The sequence below is a fragment of the Dioscorea cayenensis genome, chromosome 7, assembly GCF_009730915.1.
Source record: "Dioscorea cayenensis subsp. rotundata cultivar TDr96_F1 chromosome 7, TDr96_F1_v2_PseudoChromosome.rev07_lg8_w22 25.fasta, whole genome shotgun sequence".
Taxonomy (NCBI): Eukaryota; Viridiplantae; Streptophyta; class Magnoliopsida; order Dioscoreales; family Dioscoreaceae; genus Dioscorea; species Dioscorea cayenensis.
This window is the reverse complement of record NC_052477.1, coordinates 12944325-12956521: the sequence shown is the minus strand read 5'-3', so window position 1 is coordinate 12956521 and position 12197 is coordinate 12944325. Positions and strand designations below refer to the sequence as shown.

The following is a 12197-nucleotide window of genomic DNA, read 5'->3' as shown; positions in this document are numbered from 1 at the left end:
TGATCAATTGTTTTTCAATTCTTGCAGATATGGCTCCCCGGATAAAGAAAGCTACCGGCAAGCATCCCAAGGAGGATTCCCCAAAGCCGGAACATATGGAGTTTGCCATGCCCGAGCACCAGGCTCTGTTTGAGCGATTTTCTAAGCTTATGTTCGGCCAAACGCGATTCTCGGACTTGAGTGCGCTCAGGGAGGTTCAGTTTGCAGATGATATGGTAGATGAGGTTGATGAGCTATTGTGTGTGGGTAGCTGAAGGTGCATATTGTCGATTAGAGATCTTGTTATTCTCATGTTAACGCTTATGGTATTGGTATCATTTCAGTTCGACCGATGGTACATCAGCTTCAACACTATAGGCGCTATCTTATTCCGTGCGTTTGGTTAGTAACTCAGCATGAGCTTCACATAGTTTTCAGTTCACCTGGGTTAATATGAAGAGGCCTACATTGAAACTGAGGAGTATGAGTAGTTACTGACCGATTATCCTGCTAATATGATTCCTCAGCGCACATACAAAGCATTATGTTGCCAGTGATAGTATCAGCCAGGGGTGTCTAAGGCCACGTGTCTTCCTTGACCTACATATCATTATCTTCAAGCTGTTTTGAGCAGGTCAGTGAACGGCCGTGGTGATAGCACTGATATACTTAGTCGGCAAGAGTTGTTGTACCTTTATTCTATGTTCAGAGTGTACCACTCCACTTGGGACATATATTGGCAGAATATCTGAGACATCAAGGATAGTATACGAGAGTGAGGGTGATCTTCTCAAGCCTATACATCACCAAACTCATCACCGAGATGGGTCTACTTGATGTGATCATGGGGGCTGAGAAGACGATTGTCCCAACACCCCTCGGTTTGGAGTCTATACGACTGATGGGTATAATCAAGAGGTACAAAGACAGGGTATGTGTGATGAACATGCCTCCACCAGAGCTAGTTGGGGCAGCGGGAGATGTAGCCAAGGGTTCATAGCCTGCGCTCGAGTCCCAGCCTGAGCAGATGGAGACCGAGGCACAACCTACAGCACAGGAGCCACCTCCAGGCGACATGTTCTCTGCATCTCGAGCCTATGATCGCTTTAAGAGGTTGAGAGTCCTGTAGGGGTGCTACGGGCCGAGATTATTGAGGTTCGCACGACACAAGCCCCGAACCACACAGAGGTTATGGTGCGTCTTCACATTCTACAGTAGATTCTAGGGCGAGACACGACCTTCCCATTCGTGATGAGACCTAGGACCCCTCAGGCAAATGACACCGACGCTTGATGCGTCTTTACTTTTCTTTGTTCTTATTTTTCATATTTCATTTTAACATTATATTTTTGGACTTGTATCACTTAGAAAGGATCTTCCTTATGAGTTTATCTTTTATTTTCAGTTGCTTTGAGTTGTATTTCATTTTATATCTTTATATACTCGACTTAATTTTTTTTTGTTAAGCTTCACTGAACCCCCTTGTGTATACGTGCAGATGATTTTTTGATCCTGGAATTTGATGAATAGTTATAGACACGATCAATGTGACATTCACATGACTGTGTATGCTCCACAACCCATTGGAACTCAACTCTCAATGAATATAGCTCCATCAAATGTACCATTAGGAGTTCAGGGGAGTATTTTTTTCAATTGCCTACTTCCACATATGTTTTTGATTGCTTTATCATTTATTGAGATTGTATGCGTACATTGAGGGCAATGTACATCTTAAGTATAGGGGGGAGTTTGCATTACACATGTTTTATGCTTATGCTTTTATTATACATGTTCATGTAGTCATTGGCGGTCAACCTTAGTTGCAATGGTTGTATTCTTAAGTTTAGGAGAATTTTTAACATTGAATGTTCTCATGCTCTAGTTTCTATTTGAATTTTTACGAATTTTTGCCCGATTGACACTTGTTGCACTACTTGCTCATTAAACCTTGTGGAAACTCAAGTTTCGATGTTTTAGTGACTAGTTTAATTGTTTCTTGTTTTAATTTCTTCAAAAAAAATGGTGGAATGAAAAGAAAAAAAGAAAAAAATAATTATGTTGTTTTTGTTTGTGTATTGGGGGTGGAAAGAGCTACCACCTATGAATTATGAAGCTACTCTCATAAGTTGGATACTAGTTATGCCCTAATGAGAGAAAGAACTATCTCATGGGATGAGTGAAATGCTACCACCTCAAAAGTGTGAAACCCACCTTTACGGCCGCTTTCGAAATGGCTACCTTAGAGGATGTGTGAAGCTACTACCATCTCTTTTTCTTTCTTTTGGTTCATACATAAGTCCCTCTAACTTAGAGCTTTGAGGAGTATACATTGGGTTGACTTGAGTGAGTCTACACACACTTACACAATATCAGGATTGTTCTCCTTTTTTATTCAAGTTTTTCGGTAGAACATTGATTTTTCTTATTCAGTGTTAACATTTTCCCTTACTTGCAGAATGCTTCCCTTGCATGCTTTTGGTGAACCTAAGGCCAAGAACTTTCAATTATTCCTTATTCTATGCTTTAATGTGTTATTTTTTGCTTGAGGAAAAGCAAAAGCTTAAGTGTGGGGCAACTTGGTAAGTGCTTGTGTACTAGTAATACGAAGTATTCTTTTCTTACATAAACATTACTTTTCTCATAGTTTATCTCTTATACATGGGTATTTGTGTTCTTTTATGCATGTAGGGTTGTGGAGACAATTATGGAGGACAGAAACCAAAGTAGATCGTGGATGTACCTTGTTGATGAAATCTTGGAGTGAACAAATGTCAAGACACAAGTTGTGCTCTAGTGAACATGCAAATTAGAGGGGCACAAAGGCAGCGACACTCATGTGTTCCGACTTGTTCATTACTCGTAAGACCTTCATCAATATGACGTTTATTAAAGACGCAACGCGATCTACCGCATGGACGTGTGCTCGTTCATGTAGCCACGATAAAAAGTGTGGATTCGGGAGTATTTTAGCATAGTGCTTTAGCAATTTACTGCAGGAAAATTACTATAGTAGTTACTGTTCACAGACCGCAGAAAATTGGTTTCCTGGAGATTCACACGACCGTGTGGAAAATCCACACGCCTGTGTCGCTGCCCGATTCCACCTCTATTTAAGTCACGATTTTAGCCAATTTGGAGGATCTTTTGCCCATCTTTTTCATATCTTTGGAGGCGCACGCCGCTTAGGTTTGAAGAAGCTTTGGAAAGGTTTTTGGAGTAGTTCTACGGCTTTCAATATCATGTTCCTTCGGAAGATAGTTATTAGGGGAGCTTTCGTCCGCATTGATTCATCGAGGTGTGCCCTAGGCTTGACGAGAGAACCCTTGGAGAAGACGAGGCTAATCCACAAGACCATCGATACGGACTACAAGGGTGTTTTACTTATGGATTGCATGTTTTTACATTTGATTTCATTATGTTTTCTCTAATTGATGTTCTAATTGAGTTCTAATCTTGAATGCTTGTTGAAGTGATTTTCCCTTAGAGTGGGACTAGTTTTGAGAATCCATCTTTGTATCCTTGTCGATGTGTGACACACCATGAGGGTTAGACAAACCTAGATTAGAGAGGGTTAAGAGGGTGAGTGGAGAGATAGCAGAACGTGCCCTTTTCCTTCCGGTGTGATTTATCCTACCTCCGCATTCCAAGAGTTCTTTGTGGTCATAATAGAGTGAAGTGCTAAGAGAGGAACTCTGTTGGGGCTTAGTTGCACAAGCGTTAGATGGAAGTATTGCAATAATCCTTAGTGCTGGGACTTAATTGTGACTAGGGGTTTTTCACCTGAACCAAAGGGTTAGATCTAGATTAGGGAATAGGGTTTATTACTTGTAGTCACTAGAGATTTGAGCAGCCTTTCATAATGTGAGGTGTTGAGATTGAGCGATTTCTCTGTTTGGGGCATAGTATAGGGTTAGTCACGATTGACCTTAGGTTTGGGACCGTGTGTTTAAGGATTTCCACGACTCATTAGACATCAGTTGGGAGACATCATGATTGGTCTTGCACTTTAAGCAATAGTCCTAGGGTGAGCAATGTCGCGGTGCCCCACTTTCTATCGTTTGTCTTTCCTCTCATTTATTGCGTCTCTCTTTCTTGTTTTCTTTATTTCTTTTTCTTTCCACATTGATATTGTTTGCACCACTATTGATTCATCTTCACCATACTTAAATAGAAATTCTTGTATTGTTTATCACTATTTCCCTGTGGATAGGACTACCCACTCACCAGGCTACTTTTATTACTTCGACAATCCGTACACTTGCGGTACACATGCAAAGGGGTGTGTCAAGTCTCTTCTCCAATAAAACACTTGCTCATTCTTCAAAATAGATTGTTAATAACCGTTGAGAATATAATATATTTGGGAAATAATTTTAATAAAAAATACATGTACTATTAGTTTAATTTCTTTTACGTGATTCAAATCATCATGACACAAACATAGATAACATATTGAAAGCAAAAAAGAAATCTTGTTATTTTCTTATCTAAGAAAACAATGACGCAGAATAAATATAAACCTTAAATCATAGGTAAAAGTGCTTGACCAAGACAATGGCTATTGAATAAAAGATATGCTCTGTTAATTTTTTGAAATTAGTGTTTACAATTTCAGAAAATTATTCAATAATGAAAAAAAGATTACATACAAAATTTACTTTTTAGGTCTTATTCTTTGCAATCGAGTAGAGATTCTAATCACAATGTTGTGTCTTAAGTGCTAAATGTCGAGTCTTAATATTTTTGGTTTTTAAATTAGTTGAGGAAGGAAAAAAATTTGTTTCTATAGATCACAACTGAGAGAAAGTGATGCAGAAATGGAAAAGTGATAATAATTCTATTTTCAACAAACAAAAGAAATAAAAGAGAAATGACAACAGAAAGAGAATAGGGGCAAGTGGCACCTTAAAAATATGCTTGTTGAAATAAGAATGTATAAAGCAAGTAATGCCACAGATGAAAATGCCACCAAGAGGAAAGAATTTGTCGCAATGGCAATGCATTTGTTCATAACTTAGCACGTGAGTAGCACAACTTTAAGCAAGAACATGTCTTACTATTTATGTTTTCATGATATTTATAAACAAGGTGCTAGTAGTGTCCTACTATGGCTAGAATCCATTGATTTTAAGCCTTTTAAGAGTAAAAAGCTGCTGTTGGTGGCCTTCTGGGAAGAACTTCATGATGGACAATCTTCAATGGATACATATTGAAGGGAAGTCAGGCCTTGCATCCCTTCTGGCAAAGACTCTAGCTCGGGACATTCAAATAACTATAATTGGGCTGGATTTGGGGTGGAAAGAGCTACCTCCTATGAAGTATGAAGCTACTCTCATGGGATGAGTGAAAGCTACTACCCTGGTAGAAAGAGCTACCACCTCGAAAGTGTGAAAGCTACCTTAGCGGCCTCTTCGGATAGGGCTACCTTAGAGGATGTGTAAAGCTACTACCGTCTCTTTGCTTTGTTTTGTAAATAAATAAATCCCTTATACTTAGAACTTTGAGGAGTATACGTTGAGTTGACTTGAGTGAGTTTACACACACTTACACGATTTAGGGTTTGTTGTCCTTTTTAATTCGAGTTTTTAGCTAGAGCATTGATTTTTCATATTCGGTGTTAAAATTTCCCTTACTTATAGAATACTTCTTTTGCATACTTTTGGTGAACCTAAGGCCAAGCACTTTCAATATTTCCTTCTTCTATGCTTCAATGTTTTATTTTTGCATGAGGACAAGCAAATGCTTAAGTGTGGGGAGTTTGATAAGTGCTTGTGTATTAGTAATATAACGTATTCTTTTCTTACAATGAGCATTACTTTCCTCAGATTTTATCGCTCATACATGTCTATTTATGTTACTTTTATGAATATAGGGTTATGGAGACAAGTATGGAAGAAAGAAGCCAAAGTAGATCATGAATGGATGTTGTTGATAAAATCTTGGAGTGAACAAACGTGAAGACACAAGTTGTGCTCAAAGACATGTGAGTGTGTGCCAACCTCTATTGTGCTTGAGTGAACATTAAAAGTGGAGGGCACAAAGGCAGTCACACTCATGTGTTCTGACTTGTGCAAAGCAAGCAAGATTGTCGTCAAATGTGATTTTGTTGAAGAAACAACACAATCCATCTCATGAATGTGTGCCCATTCATGTGACCTCGATGAAAAGTGTGGATTCATGGATAATTTTTTTGTTTGGGAAGTGCATGTAGCATTACTATAGGAAATCACTGTGAATGTGTGCCCATTCATGTGGCCTCGATGAAAAATGTGAAGACACAAGTTGGGCTCTAAGATAGGAGAATGTGTGCCAACCTCCATATAGTCAAGCAATTACAATGAGTTGGAGGGCACGAAGACGCTCACATTTGCGTATCCCGACTTATGCAATGATATCAAGATCTTTGCCAATAATGCTTTTTATTAAAGAAGCGACTCGATCTACGCCATAAACTTGTGCCCGTTTATGTTGCCTCAATGAAAAGTGTGAATCGGGAATGTTTTGGGCTGGTACTATAGCAAATCACTTTAGTAATTACTGTAGCAGCTACTGTTTACAGGCCGTAGAAAATCAGAATTCCAGAGAATCCACACGCCCTTGCGGAGTTTCCACAGGGGCCTGAGGAATTTCCACATGGGCGTGTGGCAAGTCTACAGGGCCGTGTGGATGCCCGATTCCTACCTATTTAAAGCCACGATTCAGCCCGATTTGAGGATCCTTCTTGCCATCTTTTCTCCAACTCATGAGAGGCTTGCTGCTAGAGTTTAGAGATTTATTGGCAAGGCTTTTGGAGTGGTTCTACGGCTTCAAGATTGTGTTTCTCTTAGAAGATAGCTATTGGGGGAGCTTTCGTTGGTACCAATCCGGCGAGGTGTGCCCTAGGCTTGACGAGGAGACCTTTGGAGAGGATGGGGCTACTCCACAAGACTATCGACATGACTACCGAGGTGGTTTTCCTATGGATTACTTGTTTTTACTTTTGATTTTACTATTGATTGTATCTTGCTCCATGGAGAGCTAAACCCCTAGTGAGTACTTGGATTTGTGAATCCCTAGGATGTATTCGTTTCATTAATCTTTTATTATGCTTTCCTTAATTGATGCTTTAATTGAGTTCCAATCTTGAATGCTTGTTTACTGATTTCTCCCACCTATAGTGACACTAGGCTTGATAGTTCACATTGGTATTCTTTGTGAATGAGTGACACACCATGAGAGTTAGACAAAGCTAGATTGGAGACAGTCGAGAGGGTGAGTTGAGAGGTAGCGGAGCATCCCCTTTCCCCTTTGGTGTGATTTATCCTACCTCCATTTCCCAGAGTTCTTTGCCGTCACAATAGAGTGAAGTACTAAGAGAGGAACTCCGCTGGGGCTTACTTCAGCGAGCAACAGAGTGAAGTGTTGTAGTAATCCTTAGTATCTGGGGCATAATTGTGACTAGGGGCCTTTCACTTAGACCAAAGGGTTAGTTTTATATATAGGAATAGGATTTATCACTTGGAATCACTAGAGAGTCTTTCAACTTTGCACAGTATGAGATGTTGAGACTGATCAATTTCTCTGCTGGGGCATAGTATAGAGTTAGTCGTGGTTGAACTTAGGTTTGGGACCGTGTAACTTAGGATGTCCACGACTCATTGAGCATTAGTTAGGAAGCATAATAGTTGGTTTTGCACTTGAAGTGATAATCTTAGGGGGAACAATATCTGAGTACCCCACTTCTTATCGATTGCTTTTTCCTTTCACTTATTTGTGCCTCTCTTTCATATTTCTTTTATTTTGTCTACATTACATCTTATTAACACAATCATTGTTTCATCTTTGCTTGGTTAAATAACAATCTTGGTGTTTTTATTCTTTACTCCCTGTGGATAAGATACCCACTCACCTAGGATTTATTATTTCGACAAACCCGTGCACTTGCAGGTCACACGCAAAGGGTGTGTCAAGTTTTTGGCATCATTGCCGGGTAGGCATTTAGAAAATACTTTGTACTTTGCTATCTTAGCTATTCATTCATTCATTCATTCTATTTCACATCTCCTTATTCTATCATCATTCAAATTTTTTCTCTTTCTTTTAGTGCAGCTCCAGGTTATGGCACAAGGGAACCCTTCGATATTCATTGAAGGTGATCCCGAACTTGAACGTACACTCAAAAGAGGGGGTAAAGAACCTGTTCAAGAACCGTCCAATCAAGCTGAAATAGAAGTTGAAGGGTCAGACAATATGGCAGAGCAGAATGGACAACAGAGAACACTTTCTGACTATGTTAGATCCTCAGTTTTGGGCACACAATCTAGTATGATGCGGCTCCTGATTACAGCTCCAAATTTCAAGCTAAAGCCGACATTCATCCAGATGATTCAGCAGTCAGCTCAGTTCAATGGTTTGGAAGATGAGGATCCAAACAATCACATTGAAAACTTCTTGGAAGTTTGTGACATGCTGAAGATCAACGGAGCTTCGGATTATGCTATCAGATTGAGGGCTTTCCCATTCTCTCTCAAAGGAAGAGCCAAGAAGTGGCTTCATTCATTGCTAAAAGCATCCATCACAACTTGGAATGAGATGGTCGAAGCTTTCCTTGCAAGATACTTCCCTCCTGGAAAGTCGGCAAAGCTTCATAATAAAATATCGTCATTTGTTCATATGGAGCTTGAATCCTTGTTTGAGACGTGGGAGCGATTCAAGGATCTCTTGCCGAAGTGTCCACAATATAGATTTCCTGAATGGATGATCATTCAAACTTTTTACAACTGGTTGAATCCAAGTACAAGACAACTTCTAGATGCCGCCGTAGGACGTACAATGGGGAGCAAGACCCCTGATGAAGCCCGACAGTTGGTAGAAGAAATGGGCATGAATAGCTACCAATAGAATGCAAGGAAAAGGAAGAAAATGGCCAGACTCCATGAGATTGATGCAATTACATCTTTGGCAGCCCAAGTAGAGGCATTGAGCAAGAAATTGATACATTGACTTCACCAAGGGTTGCCGCTATCAAGAGTTGTGATGGTTGTGGGGGTTCACATATGTCGTCGGATTGTCTTATTTCGATTGCTATTTTTGCCCCGACTGAACAAGTAGACTTTGTGGGTAATTCGGGAAGAATACAAGGTAATCCTTATAGCAACACCTACAACCATGGGTGGAGGAATCACCCCAATTTCTCATGGAGTAACCAAGGGCAGAAAAAGGCCATAGCACCACCGGGTTTTCAACAACAACAAGCCCCAAACATGGAGAATAGAGTTTCAGGCTTGGACACCCGGATAACCGATCTAGGGAAAGCTTTGACCAGGTTTGTTCAATCATCGGATACACGTTTTAAGTCGGTCAAAGCTACGCTTCGCAAACCTACCTCTTCATTGCATAATCTAGAGAATCAAGTGGGATAAATTGTGAAAACTCTATCAGAGAGACCTCAAGGAAGTCTACCTAGAAATACCAAAACTAACCCGAGAGAGTATGTGAAGGCGATCACTTTGAGAAGTGGTCGTGACGTTGAGGGTAGGCTTTTAAGTGAGAAGACCAATATTGAAGCACTCGAGGTCATGGAGGTTGAGGAAATAGCAAACAAGGAGAAGGAGGTGGCATCCCCATCTTAAAAACCAAGAATCCCTTATCCTTCGAGATTAAAGAATGACCAAAATGATGAGCAATACAAGAAGTTCTTGGGTCTATTCAAGCAGTTGCACATCAACATTCATTTTGTAGAGGCATTGTCTCAAATACCTCAGTATGCAAAGTTTTTGAAGAATCTTTTGACCAATAAGAGGAATTAGAGGAGAGTGCATCGGTGATCTTAGATGTCTCTTGTTTGTCGGTTTTGCAAAAGAATATGCCAAACAAGAAGAAAGACCCCGGAAGCTTCATCATCCCGTACAACATTGGTAATATGGGTGAAGAGATGGTATTGGCAGATTCAGGGGCCAATATCAACATTATGCCATATTCTTTCTTTCAGAAGCTAGGCTTGGGAGAGCCTAAGCCCACTAGAATGACATTCGAAGGGTATCACTGAAGATGTGCTTGTCAAAGTTGACAAGTATATATTTCCTGTGGACTTCATAGTATTGGATGTCGATGACGTTGCAGATGTTCCTTTGATACTTAGGAGGCCTTTCTTGCGCACTTCTAAGGCACTGATCGACATGGACGGTGGGAAGTTGACACTGAGGGTGGGCGACGACAAGTTGACCTACCGACTCGCCAAAGGCCATGCAACATTCTCTTGACTTTGATGATACTCTCTACTTTCTTGACACTACTGATCAATGAATATGTGCAGGAAATGTTGAATCCGAACCCGTATGAGGGGTTGCTAGTCCAAGTGGAGGAGGAAGAAGTAATGATACTTTATCCAGAGGAGAAAGTACCATCTACCCTGGGGATTCTGAAGAAGGTGCTACGGAAGATGAAGCGAGCAAGGAGATGCCATGAGAAATGCCCCAGGTCTGTTGAGGATGCACAAGAATGAAACAAGGGTGACCATCCCTCATGTGGTAACATGCTCGATAACTCTCCCTCTACCTTCAAGAGACATTGTTCATCGTGCTTCCAAATCTTGGGTAAGAGGGAACCCTTCATCGATGAGCCCCTGTGAGGTATGACAAGGTATGTCAAGTTAAGTGACATTAAACAAGCACTTCTTGGGACACAACCCGAGTCTTTATTGTTATTCTAGTTTTTAGTTAGTTTTTGCATGAATAAGGCTTTGAACGTTGGTGTCTAGAACTTTTCGATGCTTTTGCTGTGATTTTCTTGTTAATTATTTGATGTTTTCGTGTGCTTAAAATGTGTATGGCGAAGTTATTGGTTAGTTTGAGCAAGTTTTTTCATGTTTTTCCCTGGTACATTTCATATGATAGGAAAGGCTCTAAGTGTATTTACATGTTCAGGGATTTTTTGCAGAGCTTGCAATTCTTTCTAAGTCAGCCAAAGAAAACGCATGGCCGTGTGGAATTTTTCACACAGCTGTGGGTCTCTACTGAGAGCTCATCCCAAGAGGACAGAGGGCATGGACTCGCCCCTGTGGATAATCCTGTGACAAACACAAGGGCGTGGGTAATTTCCACACGCTCGTGTGGATCTCTGCCGAAGAGCTATCCTTCATCCCAAGAATACACAGGGGCGTGTGGGTGCCCCTGTGAGCTGGGCCTGTGAAGCTCCACGTCCGTGTGGAATTTCCGCACGGGCGTGAGGTATACTTAGAAAATTTTCTCGGGTTAGACAGAGAAGACACAGAAGCGTGCGTCTACCCCTGTAGATCGCGCACACGGGCGTGGGGAATTTTCACATGCCCGTGTGGATGCATTTAGAAAGCGTTAAGTTATCCTGAGAGCACACAGGGGCATGCGTTTGCCCTGTGGGTCTCTCCTGTGGAGTCACACAGGCGTGGGAAATTTTCACACGCCCATGTGGATTAGCAGAAAGCAAAGGACTACGTTCTTCTTTATAAATCTATCGAGGCTTCTCCATTTACACACTCCAAAGCCCTCAAAGAACACTCTTGCTTTCATTCCTGACCTCCAATTGTGGGTTTAGAGAAGTTTCATTCGAGTTCTCCAGCCGATTTAAAGATTTTTAAATTCATCTTGTTGGGAAACCCTCTCTTCGCTCTTATCTTCACCACTACTCAATTTTCTTTAATCTCCTTTGATTAAACGGGTGAATGTGCCTCGTTTTTGTAACAAAAATGGCTGACATTGGTTTAGAGCGAGTTTAAAAGTGATTTGGAGGTGTATTTGTGGATTTTGAGCACAAAGAGCGTGGGGCTTTCACGCCCCATGGATCCACACGGTCGTGTGGAATTTTCACACGAACGTGTGGATACCTGAAGTGTTGTCTTATGAATGAATTTGATCATTTTCTTTTCCATAATTGCAGGTATGGCACCCAAAACAAAGAAAGCCACTAGCAAGCGCCCCTGAGAGTACTCTCCCGAGCCCGAGCATATAGAATTTTATATTCCCGAGCACTAGACTCAGTTTGAGCGTTTGTCCAAGCTTAAGTTTGGTTAGACGCGGTTCCCGGATCTGGACGTTGTGAGAGAGATACAGATGACCGACAATATGGTAGATGAGCTTGAGGAGATGCTAGCCGTGGGTAGTAGGCTCAGACTGTTATTTATTCGTAACCCTGTTATTCGTTTGCCGACACTGGTAGCACTCGAATCATTTGAGTTTGACAGATCGTACGCCAGTTTTAAC

At 41.0% G+C, this 12197-nt stretch overlaps 1 non-coding gene across 1 annotated transcript; it reads right to left on the bottom strand.

Annotated features, from left to right (window-relative positions):
• Positions 1 to 8601: 8601 nt before the first annotated feature.
• Positions 8602 to 8708, bottom strand: LOC120266133. Its single transcript, XR_005537976.1, has one exon. It is a non-coding gene; the product is annotated as a small nucleolar RNA R71 (small nucleolar RNA).
• Positions 8709 to 12197: the final 3489 nt, after the last annotated feature.